General features: G+C 46.6%; 1 protein-coding gene across 1 annotated transcript in view; it reads left to right on the top strand.

Annotated features, from left to right (window-relative positions):
• BCR (BCR activator of RhoGEF and GTPase) overlaps nucleotides 1–18,565 on the top strand; it is a 90,400-nt gene that overhangs the window by 18,904 nt on the left and 52,931 nt on the right. The window lies entirely within an intron of this gene.

Consider the following 18,565-nt stretch of genomic DNA (forward strand, 5'->3'; position numbering starts at 1 on the left):
GACTGCGCTGAGCATTTGGCAGAGCCTGCCTGGCAACTTTCTGCAAAAGCCTCAGCAAAAACAAGGTCTAAATATAGCCCTGCTGCACAAGTGGCCTTTTATATTTTTCCGGCCTCGCTTGTTCACCAGCTTCTCGGCTTGTTCTGCTTTCACTTGGCTTAAAGAGGGGCAGAGGCTTAAGTGGTTAGATGAAATGTTCCTCATCTAACCATCCTCGCTTGGCTGTCAGAGGGAATCCAAAAGAATTGACTGATGAGTTTAGGATGCTGCAGTGGTTCTGAATCCCAAGATCAGTGGTGCTTTGCGCAAGAGTCTTGCAGCCACTTCTGGGGAGCCTTTGCCTCCCTGAAATGTGTGTGTGGATGCCAAGGAGCAGCTGGCGCCATTTGTGGCTCTGTGTTTGGAGGCCTTTCCACAGCTGGGCAACATCCACCCTGCATCTGGGCATTACAGAGTGTTCTGGCACCGTCCCAGCTTCTTTCAACGTGTCTTTTAAAGAACCCAGTCCAGGAAGTGGCTTTGCTCAGACTGCAGTTTGTGTGAGGCTGAGCACAGCCTGTTCCATCTCATTCCCCCTGGCCGGAGCTTTGGACTGCAATTCACAGTGGCAAACAAGGTGTTCTCTGCACAGCCCCATTGACTGTGGTTTCAACTAGAGTTAACATCTGGTCTGGATCAAAAGGGGTACTACTTTCTAAATGCAAAGTAACAATACTATGTAGTTCATAAGAGAGTCCAAAGCACTTCAGATGCATTTTTTGGAGAGTAATTCTTACAACGGTCCTTTGAAGTAGGCCAGTATTATCCTATTCACAGTGATGGGTTTGAGGCTGGGAGAGAGTGAAAGTGCTGCTTCTTTTGTGCAAACTTTGTAATGATCTTCCCTGATTTCATAGTCTGCCTGGGGATGGGCAATCTTTAGTAATAGTAATAGTAATTTATTATTTGTACCCCGCCCATCTGGCTGGGTTTCCCCAGCCACTCTGGGCGGCTTCCAACAAAGATTAAAAATACATTAGTGTAGGGATGTGTATAGATGCCAGGAGAGGTTATATTTATTAGATTAGATATTAATCTTTCTTCCTCACGTTTGTGAATTCAGCAGAGTGCATCCCTTTGCAGCTTAAAAGAGAAGCTTAGATAGGCTAGTCTTAGCCTTTTAGTTTAAGTAATCTAGGATGCTTTAAGGCAGACTGGATTCTCCTGGCATTTCCGCTTTTTCTCCCCTTAAAACAACAATCGCACAAACAGCCTTGTAAAAAATAACATTTATTCACTTAGAATACTTGTTGAGGAGTAACAGATACAGCAGCTTTGTTCAGGCAGGCTTAACATGGTAATTCAGTTAGAAAGGCATGCTGAAGTCTAGCTTAAGATGGTGTCTGAGCAATGGAGCTCAGACATGCAGATGTTCTCACATTTCTGGCTTGGTGATGAGATGAAGAGTAAGAGCGAAGAGAAGCCAAAGAGCAAAGAGGAAATGTCCAGCCAAGTGAGAAGTCAGGGTACAGGGGGAGTGGCTCTCAGAGTTCTCTCTAGCAAACCTACAGGAAAACTTGTGAGCTTCAGCGCCTATAATGTGCCTATCTAGCAAACATGCATTGTTGGTTTGTCTGCATCATAAATATCCCACATTTAGGGGCCCGGCGCCATGTGCCAGAGAAAGATAAAAGGTAAGGTAAAGGACCCCTGGATAGGTAAATCCAGTCAAAGGCAGCTATGGAGTATGGCACTCATCTTGCTTTTCAGGCTGAGAGGGCCGGTGTTTGTTCACAGACAGCTTTCCGGGTCATGTGGCCAGCAGGACTAAACCGCTTCTGGCGCAATGGAACACCGTGATGGAAACACTACCTACCCGCCACAGCGGCACCTATTTATCTACTTGTACTGGTGTGCTTTCGAACTGCTAAGTTGGCAGGAGCTGGGACAGAGCAACGGGAGCTCACCCCATTGGGGGGATTCAAACAGCCGACCTTCCGATCAGCAAGTCCAAGAGGTTTAGACCACAGCGCCAGTCTTAGTCAGAGCCAGCCACATTCTCTCTCTCTCTCTCTCTCTCTCTCTCTCTCTCTCTCTCACACACACACACACACACACAGGTTCTTCAGGGAAGGACCATCGCTCAATGGTAGAGCATCTGCCCTGCATACAGAAGGCCCCAAATTAATTTCCTGGCAGCATCTCCAGATTAAGACAGAGAGAGACCGCTTCCTTGAAACCCTGGAGAGCCGCTGCCAGCCAGTGTGGACAATGCTGAGCTATATAGGCCCCAGGGCTCTGACTTGTTAGAAAGCAGCTTCCTACGTCCCTATTCCCAGACATGCATTAACAGCAACACTCATGGATAGACAGATGTGCAGGGGTGGCCTCATTCCTTGAGCTTTCCAATAAAATTATGTCCCTCTGCCACTAGCCTGCCAAGCAGCTGTCATTCCAGCCTCCCTATTTCCTCATTAAAGTGCAGATGATCACTTGGGGAGGAGGGACAGCGGTCTTCATTGGATCTGGACCATGGGGGGGGGAAGAACCTCCTCCCTGGTGCCCTTGATTTGTCCTTGATTGCTGCCCTCTTGGGACGCTTCCCTGCTGCCCAGCTGGTGTCCGATTAGCAGGGCAGTGGGGAGAGGCAAAAGGGGGGGGGCACCAGGGGAATGGCCAAGGGCTGCATGTGGGTCACAAGTTGGCTCCTGGTCTAGTCATGATGCTAGGCTAGAAAGGATGGTTAAAGGATGGGGGTTCTTTCGTATGTGAACATGATCCACGCCCCTTATTTCAGAGCATTAAAGGTTTGTTGCATTCAGAAACCTTCTCTGCCACTTTTATTTGCAGCTTCCTGAGCATAGCTGTCAACTTTTTTTTAATTTTATTTTTTATATAATATTTTATTAAGTTTTACAAAAAGACACAATACAAAAGAGAAACAATACATATCAAAAATGCAACAAACATCAAAACACCAACGAATACAAACATTTAAACAACAAGTACAGACAATTAAAACACAGCAAAAAAGAAAAAAAAGATATAACAAACATAAAAAGCTTAAAAAATTAACCTAGAAAAAGAAAAAGAACCTCTTTTCAAATTCTTATCCTTCATAAACTTATTTTCCTGACTTCTACCCGCCTTCCTTTCTTGTATTCCACTTTAAAATTAATTTAGCAAGTTCATTCTTATTAATTTTATCCTTTAATAGCTGTCAACTTTTTTTTAAGGGACATTCCCTTATTCCGAATAGGATTCCTCGTAAGAAAAGGGAAAAGTTGACAGCTATGTTCCTGAGTGCCTGAGGATGTTGCTTTGCCCAGTCTGTGAATGAACACATTCATTTTGGACTATAACTCACATCAGCTTTAGCAGTGCTGCCTAGTGCAGATGGGACCTGTAGTCCAAAACACCCGGAGGGCACCAGGTTGGGGAAGCTTTTCCTGTTAGCCTGATGCTGGCAGTCGGTGGTGTTTTTCCGTGGCCTTCGAGGGAGTTGGGCCCATTGAATGGATCAGCTGCTGATTGGCGACTTCTACAATGGGGCTGTGCAGAACAGGAAAGGCTGGATTGTTAGCAAAATGACCTTGGTTGGGTGCAAGAATCTTTTTTGTAACTTAATTTTACTTTTCAGTTCCCCAAGCAGGATAAAACAACAATGCGCTGTGCATGCAAAAAGAAAATAAAACCTTAAGGGAGTTAAAGGACTTTCTGTGCGGTAAGGAGGGTGGAATTGTAAATGTGTCCCACTCTCGCAACATGGAGAGGGCTCTTGGCTCTTAGCTTTGCATTCATAACACCCCAGATTCAGCTCCCAGCACCCCCAGATTGAGTTGTATGCTGCCAGTCAGTACAGTGGTACCTTGGGTTACATACACTTCAGGTTACATACGCTTCAGGTTACAGACTCCTCTAACCTAGAAATAGTACCTCGGGTTAAGAACTTTCCTTCAGGATGAGAACAGAAAATGCACAGTGGCAGCGGGAGGCCCCATTAGCTAAAGTGGTGCTTCAGGTTAAGAACAGTTTCAGGTTAAGAACGGACCTCCGGAACGAATTAAATACTTAACCCGAGGTACCAGTCAGATGAATCAATTGGTCTGACTCTGTGTAAGATACCTCCCTGTATTCCTTCTTAAATTTTGTGTACACCAGAATCCCATTTTAAAGGTTTTTTTCAACCCTCCTAAAAGACCAGGGAGATACACCTGACATTTATGGCACTGTGGAGAATTCCACAAGCACAGATCCAGAATGAAAAATACTTGGGCTAGCTCAGTCGGTAAAGCATGAGGCTCTTAGAGTCGTGAGTTCAAGCCCTGCGTTGGGCAAAAGATTCCTGCTTTACCACGAGGTGGATGACTAGATTTACCCTGGTGATTCCTTCCCACTCTACTATTGTATGTTTTACTACTGTAGAAGTCACTGAAGCATCAGAAGAGGCCTACAGCAGCTGGCTCAGGCCAAAGGAAGCCCATATAGTCCAGTGGACAACCAGGTATCCCAAAGGGAAGCCCAGAAGCAGGACCTGTGTTGAACCAGCAGTGGTTTCCTCACTTGCGATTCCCATAACCATCATGGTAGCCATTGATAGCATTCTCATTTTCCATGCATTTAGTCTTATCCCACTGCAGGGGTTTTACAGAGGCTCTTAGAATAGTCTGTCTTGCTGGTTGACAAATGCAGGTGGTTGCTGGCCCCCTTTGGAACAGTTCCTCGCTGACACATCTGGCCACGGCTTCTCTCTGAAACACTCTGAATTCTCAATAGCATCGCTCCTAAATGCCCTCGCTAGAATTGTAGAGGGCACATGGCTCCTCGCTTGGACTGAGAAGCCAAAGGCAATGAAATGGCTGACTAGGTGGCGAGGAGTATAAATGGCAGAAGACTCAGGGTTAATGCAAGTGAAAGTAGGGGGTGGGGAGTCTCTCTTAGGGTCCTCTAGGTGATGGCAGACAAAGCCTTTTCCTCTGCCAACATTGTGTCTGCCCTTTTCCCACTGGTGAGAGGTCTGTTTCATCCCAGGAGCTTCAGCTGAGTCCTCTGTAGCCTGCTGTGGCAAATTGTCAGTGCATTTTGCAGATAATTTCTGCTCCAACAGGAGGTGGATACAGCCACTGCAAAGGTTTTTAATGGAGACCTTTAAGCCTGTCAAGCCTGGGGATGGGGGGAGACTGCTTGGAGGTTGAGACTTGTCTCTTGATCCCTTGGATCTTTCCTTTCCTGTCTTAGAAGGGAGCCAGGGCAACTGAGTCTCTTGATTGGAGGCAGCAGTGCACCTCTGCCTAGACTCTAGAGAAACCCACTATAGACCCAAATTTCTCATTTCATTTCACTTCACTTTTAAGTTGTATACGGCCTTTCTGTATTACTATACACAAGGCGGTTTGCAGCAACAAAATATACAACAGAGAACACACACCTTATTATAATAATCTAATCCAGTACAAAAAGTCATAATAAAACATTCCTGTAAATGAAATGACTTATATCAAAGTAATATTCAATAATATATTATAATAAAATAGTACACAACAAAACCAACTCTCAAAATTATTAATAATTAAACAGAAATTCATGCTTAACAATTACAATAATTACTAAACTATGATCAATAAAAATACAGTAACTGCAAGTCGCAAATGCATAAAATACCACAATACAAAACCTTGTAAATTGATCAAGTTGAGAAACAAAGACATACAACCTATAAAACTTTTTTTAAAAAAAGCATCATTGTCCAGTGACAATTTTACCATTCTTGGTCAAGGTCTTGGAACATATGGGGGTTTCTCAGCTCAAAGTGATTTTGGAGGAATCTGATTTACTCCCCGGTTTGGAGAATGAGTGATTCACAAGCAGGGAAAGTGGATGTCTCAGTGGCTCTTGAAATAGTGGATTATGGGATCCTGCTGGCTCACTTTATCCTCCATCCTTTTTTAAACATTTCCACGAAGCCACCAGTGGGGGAGGTTTGTTCTGAAACGGATGCGGCTCAGCTCTGCCTCCTTGTTTTCATCAGCCACCGCCAGGGAGGCAGCAGAAATCTTGAACCAGGTTCGATTTGAATGGGAGGCGAACCAACCGGAAATTAATCTAGATGAGGTGGAGGTACTGCAGAGAGCCTTTCCTGCTACTCTCGATGGAGATGTACAGCCTGTTCTGAAGGTGGCTGCCAGAGTGTTTGCAGTAGTGAGGTGGTGCGTCCATAGCACACCTATTTTGCTAACAAATCACTTCTGGGCTCAATTTCAAGTGCTGATCCTAAGCCATGCAGATCCTAAGTCATCATCTCAGGTACCATCAACCTGCCCTCATGAGCCTATCCAACCTTTGCTGCTCTTGTTTCTACCAGTACCAGGCAGCAGCAGACCCTTTTCCATGGTGGCCCCCTAATTGCGGCACTCGCTCTCTGGGGAGATTAGCCAGGCCCCCTCCCTTCCTGTTTTCCAAGCATGTTCTGAAAACCTTCCTGTTTTGGAAGGCTTTTTGATAATAGATTGTGGTGTTTTTCTCAGACGCCCGTTTTCAAGCTGCTGTTGCTCTCACGGCGTTAAGAGCTCTCTTTTTTTGAAACTGTACTCGCACCGTGTTGGCTTTGTAGGAAACTGCTTTGTGCAAGCTTTTTAAAGCCTTGGAAATCTGGGCGTAAATAAATACCAGGGTTCTGCAGTTTCCTGCTCCACACAGCACTGCCTCCGCCCTGGCTGCGGAGCTGAGAGGCGAGAGCCAGCCTCCCCTCGCCCACGGCTGGCTGCCAGGCACTTGACCAGAGGTTTGGGGGCAAAGTGGAGCAGAGCTCAGGGATCAGCTTGCCCTGGCCTTCCCTGCCTGGGGCTGCAGCCACAGCAGGTCTGGCATCTCCCAGGCTATTGCTCTCCTCCTGGTTCCACTCCCTAGAGCTGTTTCCCCTGCAGGAGCAACCACTCATCCCTTCCCCCTCTGCAGAGCTCCATTCCAACCCCTAGGCTTCCTTTCTGCTGGAGTGGTCGCTTTCTGCTTCTGCCACCTGAGCGCCAGGGCAGAATGGGCCGTTCAGCTGCAGAGGAGGACCTCTGCCACCTCTTGAATGCTGATGGAAGCAGGAAGGGCTACTAAAAGGGGAAGACTTCGACCACACCATGTCTGCCAGCGACCGGATCTGTGCTGGGCCAGCAGGCGGGGGGGGGGGGGGCGGTTGCATTACAGGCGGCCAGCTGGAAGCAGCTTTGTACATTATTTATTCAGGCTGCCTCCTCTGCCCAGCCGCCCTATTAAATTCAGAGCTTGTCACCTGCAGGGGGAAGGTTTTTCCTCTCTGTACAATCCCTTTACTACCTTCAGTTCATCCTTTACTACCTCCAGTTCATGGCCATGTCACCTCCCAGAGGCCATGCCTAGGCCAAACAAGCCTGTAGGAGGAACGCAGGTTAAGGTGCAAGATTTTAGTTAGTGCTGCTTAACTTTTGAAAAAAGAATCGACCGAAACTCAATTAAGCCTGCTAAACACAGTGTTGAAAGTTTAGATCTGAGGTACGTGCAGGAGTTTGCAACCCTGTATTAAGCAGATTTTTAATGGATGTCTTAATAATGTGATTTATTACTAATTTGTTTTTTTGGGGGGGGAATCTAAACTGTCCAGCCAAACATTGTGGGGGGGGGGGATTGATGAAATGTCAAAACAAGCCATGAAAACAACAACATTCCACTGATACTCAAAGTAGACCCATTGAAATCAATGGACCTAAATTATTCACACCCATTAATTTCAGCTGGTCTGTACTATCACTGTATACCACAACCCATCATAAATCAGAATTCGTTGGCAGATGAATTTTGAATACATTGTCAGGCTGGTTGGCTTTCTGCTAGGGTGATGTCTGAATTATTCCCTCCTCTGCCAATGGATTGATATCATGGGTATGTTCCTATCAGCAACATCAAACAGGATGTACCAATGGCCACTGACTGGGATGGCCTTAAAAGGAGGTTTAAGAGATTCATGAAGGAGGAGCAGGGTGCTGGAGGTCTCTCAGTAGGTCTAGCTCAGCCACCCCCAAACTGGTGCCATCCAACTGCTTTGGACTACAGTACAGCTCCCATCAGCCCCTGCCAGCACAGCCATATGACATCCTTCTAGGGTGCAGCAGTAAAACTGCTAGCACACTTGCAAAGCTAGGCAGGGTCCAATATGATGGAGGGTCATGTGTTGAGATTCCTGCATTGCAAGATGTTGGACTAGATGACTGTCAGGGTTCCCTTCCAACTCTACAATTCTATGGGTCTTTGTGGGGGCTGATGGGAGTCGTAGTCCAAAACAGCTGGACAGCCCCAGACTGATGACTGCGGGCTTGCAGCAAGTTCGGTCCCTTGCTGATGTTTGCCCACAGTGCCATGGGATGAGCCAGTCAAGCGAAGGTGACTGCCTGCACGTTGAGCTAAGCCTTGACCGGTTTCTTGCACTCAGGGCTCCTAAAAGTGCCTGTTGTGGGTTGCGTGCCAAATGCCAGGCTGTGCCGGGTTCATTGCGTGGTGTAGTTCATCTCAGGCTGACAAAAAACACATTTGGAGCTGTTGTGGGTCAAAGGCAGATGGGAATCGACCCTGAGGGATTCGTGGTGATGGGGAGGAGGGGGAAATGGAAAACTGAAAATGCTTAGAGTGAGAGGTGCAAAGGAACCACCCAAAATCTGGACCAGGTGGAAGACTGGAGCAGCTCAGCCGGGTTGGTCACACTGTGCCCTTCTGCAAGAGGTACCTGAGGTGCTGATTTGGTGTGTTTCATTTTGCTGCTGTTTGTGCTAACAGGTTGGTGGAGAGGAGCTCTGCTCTTTCCTCAGGGAGAGAGTCATCCGGAGATGAGAACCGTCTTTCTCTCTAGTTGTTGGACGAAGGCAGCCAAATCAGTTCCTGGAGCGTGGGTGCAGCCAGCTGTCCATGAGGCATCCTGTGGATGCCTTATGCAATCTCTTGTGGGTGTGTTTTGGGGGGCGCTGGGCTAATTCCAGAGGGAGAGAGGGGAGATCATTCCAAGGTGGCCCACCCCAAAGGCTTACTTAAGCATGCTTCGGCAGGGAAAGACGATGAGCTGCTCTGATGCATTGATTCCTGTATTTGAGTCCTGTGCTGGACTAGATCAGCCTTTGGACTAGGTTGGACTAGATCAGCCTTTCTCAACCTTGGGTCCCCAGATGTTGTTGAACTACAACTCCCATCATCCCTAGCTAGCAAGACCAGAGCTTAGGGATGGTGAGAGTTGTAGTCCAACAACATCTAGGGACCCAAGGTTGAGAAACACTATACTAGATGATCCATTGGGTTTCTCCCAACTCTACATTTCTGTGATGCTCCTCATGTCATGCTCTTTCTGTATAGTCTGAGGACAGCCCATGCAAATCATTACATGCCAGTCTTGTCCCTGGGTGGGGACTGTGTGGGCAAACTCTCCCTTTGTCTTGCTGGCTCCTATGCTAGCACGAGTTAACCATAGAATTGTAGTGTTGGAAGGGAACATGAGGGTCATCTGGTCCAACCCCCAGGAAACCTTTGCCCAAAGCAGGGCTCAAACCCACGACTCTGAGAATAAGAGTCTTGTGCTCCACCAACTGAGCAATCTGAGATCTTCATATCCTTCCAGATTTCAGGACTGTGAGCCACTTTGGACAAACACTAGCCTCTACTTATCCTTTTGTAAGTACCTGGCACTCAAATAGGGACAAACAATATGACTCAGTTGGGTTCCTTCCTTGCTATGGGGCTTCAAGCATGGCGTTGCCAGCCCTTACATACAGGATAAGCATTGCTGTTGATGTGTCCCCACCTGATCCTGCCACTAACCCCGATTCACCTGCCCGCTGCCTCATGCTGCCTCCCTCATAGATAAATAACAGCTTGACGGAGGCTAACAGCCCTACGTAAGACCATCAGAGGCCCTGTTGTGCGGAGGAAAACAACAGCCTTTTTGTGAGGGCTAAACACCCACCATCAGTTGGGGAGTCAGTTTGCATGGTCGGAAGCATTTCACCGGGGCCTGTGAATAATTTGTTTTCACCATCTGATTTCGCATGCAGTCATCAAACATGTGCCATCGCCAAACTTTTAAGAGGAGCATCTGAGGCCCCTTCTTTGTGGTCTACGTTAAGAACACAAGAAGAGCTTGCTGGGCCAGGCCAATGGGGCCCATCGAGTCCAACATCCTGTTCTCACAGTGACCAACCAGATGCAACTTCTGGGAAACCTGCAAGCAGGATTCAAGCACGAGACCACTCTCCCGCCCCGGAGTTTTCAGTGACTGGGATTTAGAAGCATTGCTGACTCCAACTGCGGAGACAGAGTATAGTCACCATGGCTAGTATCTATTGATAGCCCTCTCCCCTACGAATTTGTCAAATCCTCCTTTAAAACCGTCCAAGTTGGTGGCCATTGCTTCCCGTGGGAGCGGGAGCGATTTCCAGTTTTGCTACGCACCGTGAGGAAGCGCTACCAGCAGTGTTCGAAATTAGCCAGGTGCCAGGCGCATTTTTGCGACTGGTGCGAGTCCAGTTGTGACCACATGGAGATCTCTGGGTGCCAGACTGGTGACTGGAGAAAGCAAAATGTCACTTAGAGAAGGACCTGAGATATTTCCCCTGAGTTAATTTTATTCTGGATTGCTTTATTTGACGTTTTAACGTGTCGTAAACTGCTTGGAGATTTGTTCTTTAAAATATAAATTGGTATAGAAATGAAATGAATGAATGAATGAATACACCGTTCGCAACATGAAAAGAACGCAACCCACAGTGGCGTGTCTGCGCATGCACGGGTTGCGATTCGCCACTTCTGCGCATGATGTCATTTTGCACTTCTGCGCATGCGCGAGCGGCGAAACCCGGAAGTAACCCGAAGGAACGTAACATGAAGTTGGGTATGACTGTAACAGTAAAAATAAGAATAAATCCCATGGGGGGGGATGGTTCCTAGACATTCTGTTGTGGCAGCCGCAGCCTAGGTTTAAGGTGTCATTTGGCAATCACATTACATACCTGAGTTGACTACCAGTGAGAGCTATTCGATAAGTGAGTACCTATTCATGTGTTACAGTTGTGTTTGTGTAGCGCATGGCCATGTGGGCAGTGGTGGAGGGCCAGCCTTCAGCCCCACCTCTGAGGTAATCTTCTTGCAATTCTTCTAGACTTTCACTCCCTGCCTTGTTACTCATGTAACTTGCGATAACCAGGTTGGAGTGTGCCAAAGTCCAGATGAGGGCAATGCCAAAACATCATAAAATAGTGTTCCCCACGACTCTCCCTCAGGCTGGATGATAAAAACTATGAAGGGAGTTGGGGTGGGGAAGACTGTTGGTGTAAACCAGGCTGTTTATCCAGGTCTATGTCAGATAAGTGTTTAAGATGGCTGAACTAACAGGTTTTTTCTTCTGTCTCTGCTCCCATCCCCTTTGGTTTTCTTGTTTTTAATAATTAGCCTGATGGAGAATTCTGAGGAATTTGAAAGCTGGCACACTGACCCATTTGAAAACATTTCTAGACTGCTTACTCTGTGGGTTAAAGCCTCAGCGCCTAGGACTTGCCGATCGAAAGGTCGGCGGTTCGAATCCCTGCGGCGGGGTGCGCTCCCGCTGCTCGGTCCCAGCGCCTGCCAACCTAGCAGTTCGAAAGCACCTCCGGGTGCAAGTAGATAAATAGGGACCGCTTACCAGCGGGAAGGTAAACGGCGTTTCCGTGTGCGGCTCTGGCTCGCCAGAGCAGCGATGTCGCGCTGGCCACGTGACCCGGAAGTGTCTCCGGACAGCGCTGGCCCCTGGCCTCTTGAGTGAGATGGGCGCACAACCCCAGAGTCTGTCAAGACTGGCCCGTACGGGCAGGGGTACCTTTACCTTTACCTTTAAGCGGTATGCAAAAAATATGACATGTAAACAATAGAACAGTGTAATAAAAACAGTAAAGTAAAATCCAGTAAAGTAGTATTATAAAAAACAACAACACAAGGGTTTTGTTATGGCAGGGCCCGGTCTTGGGGGTCAGGGAAAGCCTGGGCGAAGAGATAATGCTTTTGTGAGCCTGGTGGGTGATGCTACATGCCTGGTGTTGTTGAGATGACAGTAGTAGGGACTTTGGGGGGAAGTGATGGTGTGGTGTTAGAATTTGTGACCTTTCATAAAGTCAAAGGTGAGTGAGGCCCAAACTGCCCCTTTGCTTTTCAGGAAAGCTGCTTTTAATAAGCTCAGACAAATGCTATGTAGGGTCCTACGGTGCAGAATTGTTGAAGATGGAGTTAAGGAAAAGTGCAGCTGCAAACCATTTCAGTGAGAAAGAAAAATGGTGGCAGTAGGGGCAACAGCAAAAGGTCAGAATTGAGATGTTTAGAGCAGCAAAAAGTCCTTTGCAAGACTATTCAAAGCCACCGGAAGGCCGTGGTGAGCCCCCCCTGCTCAGGAAGGAGGAGGAAATGTTAATGGATGAACAAGCAGAGGGGAGCTGAGTACAGTCTTCCTCCAGTAAGTTGCCCAACCGGTATAGGGCCAGAATTGCTATTCTAGACTGATAATGAGTCTGTCAGGCAACGCCTTTGAATGAACACTGGTCTTCAGGGCTAGGTGAACGGCATCCTATGGTATTAAAGAAACTGCTGGTGTACTCTTGAGGATCTCTGGGTCCTTTCTGAAAAGCATGGACTGAAGACCAGCAAGTGTTGTCTTCAGAAAGGATGAGCTGAGAAACTGGTCAATCTGACTTCAATAATGGAGGGAGGGGGAGGCAGAACAGCTTATAAAGGGGTCCTCTTGATTAGCAATACAGAGATTAGGGAGAGATAAATGTGTCAGACTAATAATCTCTTTCTCTCACAAACTTTTCTTTTAAAAGAAATCAATTTACAGTGGTACCTCAGGTTAAGTACTTAATTCGTTCCGGAGGTCCGTACTTAACCTGAAACTGTTCTTAACCTGAAGCACCACTTTAGCTAATGGGGCCTCCTGCTGCTGCTGCTGCCGCGCCGCCGGAGCACAATTTCTGTTCTCATCCTGAAGCAAAGTACTTAACCTGAGGTAATATTTCTGGGTTAGCAGAGTCTGTAACCTGAAGCGTATGTAACCTGAAGCGTATGTAACCTGAGGTACCACTGTACTAGTTTAGTGGATTGTGGGAATGTTGTGAACATAAGTTATCTTGACTTCAGCCAAGAATTTGACAAAGTCTACCATGATATCTTGGTTAGCAAATTGGCCAAATGATACTAGATTGCCAAGTGGATTTGCAGCTGGATGCAGGGGTGGTGTGTTCTGTTTTATCGCTTGAGGTGAAACAGGATGTGCCTCTTTGTCTTGCAGTTCCCACCACCACCACCTACCTTCCTGCTCCTGCCGCTGCCCTGCGCCCTGCTGCATCCGCTGGTGGTGGAGAAGCACCACCGCCATCAACACCAATTTTGAAAAGATTACACTGATTTGGGGTGAGATCTCTCCCCAAACGGATGCGACCTTGCCCAGTATTGGCACTGACGGTGGCAGTGCTTCTCCACCGTTGGTGGAGGAAGTGGAGAACCCATGGGTGTGTTGCATGGGGGGCTTCTTCCACCTGAAGCAGCAGCCTCATGCTGTCTAATGGCTGGGCCGGCTCTGCATGGATGGGAAATAGTCCTCTGGGAGTGCTCATTAGTGGTTCCTCACCCAACCAGAGGGAGGTTAGGATGGTTGGGTGGGGACAGGTGCTGGGCTCTGTCTTGAGTCAGGAACTGCTTGTGCACTTCCCATGGGGACACTTGGTTAGCTACTGTGAGAACAGGATACTGAGCTGGACAGAACCCCCATAACAGACCCTCCTTATGTTCAGTACTCTATCATTGTGTTAGATGAATGGGTAGAGGGAATCTTTATGGGATTTGTGTGACCCAAAACTGAGAGGGGTAACTAACCTCTAAGAAGATGGGAAAACAATGCAAACCGACCTTGTTGAAATGGAAAAGCTGGGCTGAAACCAACAAAACGCATCAACAGAGATAAATGCAAACTTCTGCTCTGAGGTGGGGGGCTCAGATCTGCACAAGGATGGGGGATGCCTGGCTTGAGAATCTTGGGATTGCTGTCAGTCACAAGTTGTGTATGAGCTGGCAGTGTGATGCCACTGCAAAAAAAAACCAGAGGCTAATGAGGTTTTAGATAAAGGTAAAGGGACCCCTGACTGTTAGGTCCAGTCGCTCATCTCGCTTTATTGGCCGAGGGAGCCAGTGTACAGCTTCCAGGTCATGTGGCCAGCATGACTAAGCCGCTTCTGGCAAACCAGAGCAGTGCACGGAAACGCCGTTTACCTTCCCGCCAGAGTGGTATCTATTTATCTACTTGCATTTTGACGTGCTTTCGAACTGCTAGGTTGGCAGGAGCAGGGACCGAGCAACGGGAGCTCACCCCGTTGCAGGGATTCAAACCGCCGACCTTCTGATCAGCAAGCCCTAGGGTCCGTGGTTTAGACAGTGCTGTTTTAGGCTTCATTAAAAGACCACATTTCCATGTCAGAGGAAGTAATAGTTGCGTTTCAGTTTGTGCAAATTAAAATGTAATGTCCCAATCTAGTCTCTGCAGATGCATCCACAGCTGGATGGGGGGTGGGGGCCTTAATGGGGCTGCTTCTCTCTCATTCCCAACTGGCCTTGGGCCAGGATATCTGAAGGGCCACCTCCTCTTGCATTCCATTTATTCATCTTCTCCTTCCTTCAAAGTGATTACATCTATCTCATCAGCCGGAAGAGGGTAAGAGGCTTTTCCAGAACACTTAAGCAGAGGGAAGAGCCTTGTTCTGGCTGAAGCAGGGGAATTTCCCTTTTGTAGGTGCTGAGGCCTGAAAGCCATCCTAGGACTTGGTGCTGTGAAGCTGCTGCTTTCCAGCATGGCAGGGCAGGGAGATGGAGGTGTCTCAGTCCAGAGACAGTCCCATTGAGGGAGAAGCACACAGACATGTGTCCTCGGTAGCATAGGCTGAGCAACTGCTTGAAACGGCACTTAGTCCCATTGAAATGAATGGGAGCTGCATTAGGACACTTTGCAATGGGGCAGGAGAGTTTTTCAGTGTGACCAGCAGTGCAGTTCGGATATCCTGTCTCAGGCACCACATACAGTTGCAATCGGAATTATTCAACCCCCATTGCAAAACAGGTTTATTATCCAAATTTTCAGTCTTTCAGCTGTTTGCAATGAGCAAATTACACAAAAGCAATGGAAATAGCTCCACACAACAGATACTTCAAGCAGTTTCCCCAAATTCAGCTGAAAATGCAACTCAGTGAGACTGGAGAAGCCAGTATAAGTTGCTTTTTCAGCTGAATTTCACCTGATTTGCAATGGGGGTTGAATAATTTCGATTGCAGCTGTAGCATGGAACTGACACAAACCATATTGCTGTTAGCATAAATACAAAATATGGATTAATATATTGGACTATATAGAGATGGCAAAATTAACGGCAAAAATAAGAGACCAAAAGGACGAAATTGTTTGTGGAAGTGTTAAGATCCCTTTCGGATTATGTGAGAAAATATTACAATCAAATGAAATCACAGGCAGGTCTGGAAATATAGGCAAAGGAATGAGAAGGATAAAGGAATGTAATGTGACATATAAGTTGAAGTATTATTTTTAAGGTAGTAGATAAAAGGATTTGAACAGAAACATCATGGAAGTAAGGAAGGGAACTTGGGAAGTCAAAAGGCTAAGGGAATATTGCATGGAAACTGAACTGAATTTGTTAAATTGTATGCATATCAATAAGAATTTATGACAAAAAGTAGTTAATCGGCAGGATCCCATCAGCCTACTTTCAGAAGGGCGGAAGGTGGAGGGGGAAGAGCTACTTGGGAGTTTTCCTCTCCCCTCCTTGCAGTTAGAATTCTCACTCAGCAAAATCTCTCCCTAGAGCCAGGATCATACACCCAATGCAGAAGGGGAAATGTGTTTGCTTCAGTGACTTGGTGACAAATCCTTTGAAGAAACATAATTCCTTTATCGGAAACCTTCCCATTACGGAATTGATTTGCAAATCCACTCCTTGGGATGAGGAAGCAGGGGGCGAGGTGGACCCAATAATCCCAGCCAGCGGCTGGTCCCCAACCTCCTCCTCGGAGCAGATGATCCAAGGTCAGAACTCACACTCCTATGTGCAAACGCCAAGGTTTAACAGGAACAAAAAGATTAAACTTGGGAGGCCTTAAGGCTCAGCCAAACTGCAGTTCCTTACAACCTTGAGAGCCAATTCCCATACCACAATGTGACTTATCTTGCAGCCCTCCTCCCTACAGATGCAGAGAGAAGGAGAGACATGCCCCACGCAGAGCAATGATACACTGTTGTCTCCTGTAACCATGACCAGGAACTCCAGAATTCCAGCCTCAAGGCTGATTCACATAGTTGCGTTGGTTGTTTATTTCCTCTCGCAAGAACTGTTGTCTTTGACAGCCAGCCGTGGTTGGAATAACTTCAGCAAACATGTCTTTTGTGAGGGTCTGCATTTGGCTAAGCTCCAGGCACGAAAGAGGCGCCAAGAAACAAAACGAGAAGGGCATAGGATCTTGGGGGCTTCTCATTCTCCTAACATGTTATTTTTTAAAGGTACCATTTGCTGCTTTTTGTCTTGAGGTGGGGGGAAAGCAACATGCAAATTTTGCATTTTCTGATTGAGCACTGCATATGAACATAATGAGAGCCTACTGGAGCAGGGCAATGGCCCTTCTAGTCCAGTATCCTGTTCTCACAGTGGCCAACTACCTGTGGGGAAAACCTGCAAGCTGGATTCTAGCAAGATGTTCACAGACACACAGCCTCCAACCATGGAGGTACAGCATAGCCATTATGGCTAGAAAGCCACTGATAGCCTAATTCTCCCACATGAATTTGTCTAACCCTCTTTTAAAACCCTCCAAATTGGTGGCCATCACTGCCTTTTATGGGAGCGAGTGCCATAGTCTACGGTAACTATGTGCCGTGTGGGGAAAGTCCATTCTTTTATCCGTCCTGAATCTTCCAGCATTGGTGTAGAGCTTTAGATCAGTTGGTAGAGCATGAGATTCTAAATCTCAGGGTTGCGGGCTTGAACCCCATGTTGGGCAAAAAGATTCCTGCATTGTAGGGAATAGGACGAGATGGCTCTCGTTGTCCCTTCCAACTTGATAATTCTATGAGTTCTAGTGTTATGAAAGAGGGAGAACAACATTTCTCTGTTTGCTTTCTCCATGACATGCATCATTTTATAAACTTCTCCCATGTCACCTCTTCCTCACCTCGTCTCCAAACTAAGAAGTCCCAAACTCTGTGACTCTTCCTCATAAGGGAGTTGCTCCATCTCAGTATGAAGAACAGAGGATCTGACGAACGGATTATTAAAAACGCAGGAGGCAAATGGTGGAAGTCTTTTTTTTAAAAAAAAAAAACAACACTTTATTTAAGGTAGATAAGGACAAGATGAAATTATACAATTGAATATAAATATAGATGGGAAACGGCTATGTAGTGAATACTTATCTACTTTTAAAAATTTCCACCTATGATCTTTTTCTTTTACTTCTATATTTTTCCTTTGTTCTTTTTTTCTTTTTTCTGATATCTTTCATTTCACTCCTTTATTGTGAATAGCATTTTATAGAGGTATAAATAACTGTAAATATGAAAAGAGACAAAGTATTCTCTAATTTTTTTCCTTTGGTTATATGTATTTTCTTTTTCTTTTGTATTTTCTTTTGTTGTAAATATGTATGCTTTCTAATTTGTACTTAATAAAAATAAAAAAATTAATTAAAAAGGGAGTTGCTCCATCCCTTTGATCATTCGAATTCCCTTTTTCCAAATTGTAAATTCTTTTGTAATGCAGCGTACATAAAATGGCAATACCTTTATGAGAGGGAGCAAGAGAACCAGCTGAGGCTTTCTCCTCCTTCTCTGTTAGACCTCTGTCTGGCACTGCTGCCTCTCCTTCCATCTGGCTTCTGCCTCTTAGCTGTTTTCAGTGGTGGCCAATGTCCCAGGTCTAATGGCCATATCTCCTCATGACATGCTGTAAGAAAACTTCAGGTGTGTTCACATCTGAAGGCAGCACCAGCAATGGGTGGCACATGAAATGGTTTGGGGCTGGCAGGTTAGGAGGGGAGCTGCCAGCCTCCCAGGTTGTCTTCTCTGTTGTCCATCTGCACAGAAGGCAAAAAAAGGGCATTTCCACAGAGCCTCTGTCCTTTCTGGATGTTTGGAAAGGACCAAAAGGTCATCCACACCCAGGCAGCACCATGAGAGATACAGGCATTCTATTCTGGTGGGCTACTTTGGACTAGACCAAAGTCCCTCAAGTGGCTTCCCAGGGTCTTGGGGAGAAACCTTATCTCTTCCCTACTCCACAGCTCTGCATAGTTCATTATCTCTTGTCTTCTGAGTCAGGGATCCTCTGAAATAAAGCTGCAGTCCCAAACAAACGGACACTTGCTGGAAAGATTGTGATAATTTTCTGAACGCACTTCGGTGCTAGTTAGGGAGGACCCAGGATAGTCTTGCAGCAGACATGACTGCAGGAAAATCAGGAAGGGCAGGAACCTGGGACATTGCAGCCTGAGTGCACTACACTGAGCAAAATAT

Source organism: Podarcis cretensis (assembly GCF_951804945.1).
Source record: "Podarcis cretensis genome assembly, chromosome: 16".
In the NCBI taxonomy this organism is placed as follows: domain Eukaryota; kingdom Metazoa; phylum Chordata; class Lepidosauria; order Squamata; family Lacertidae; genus Podarcis; species Podarcis cretensis.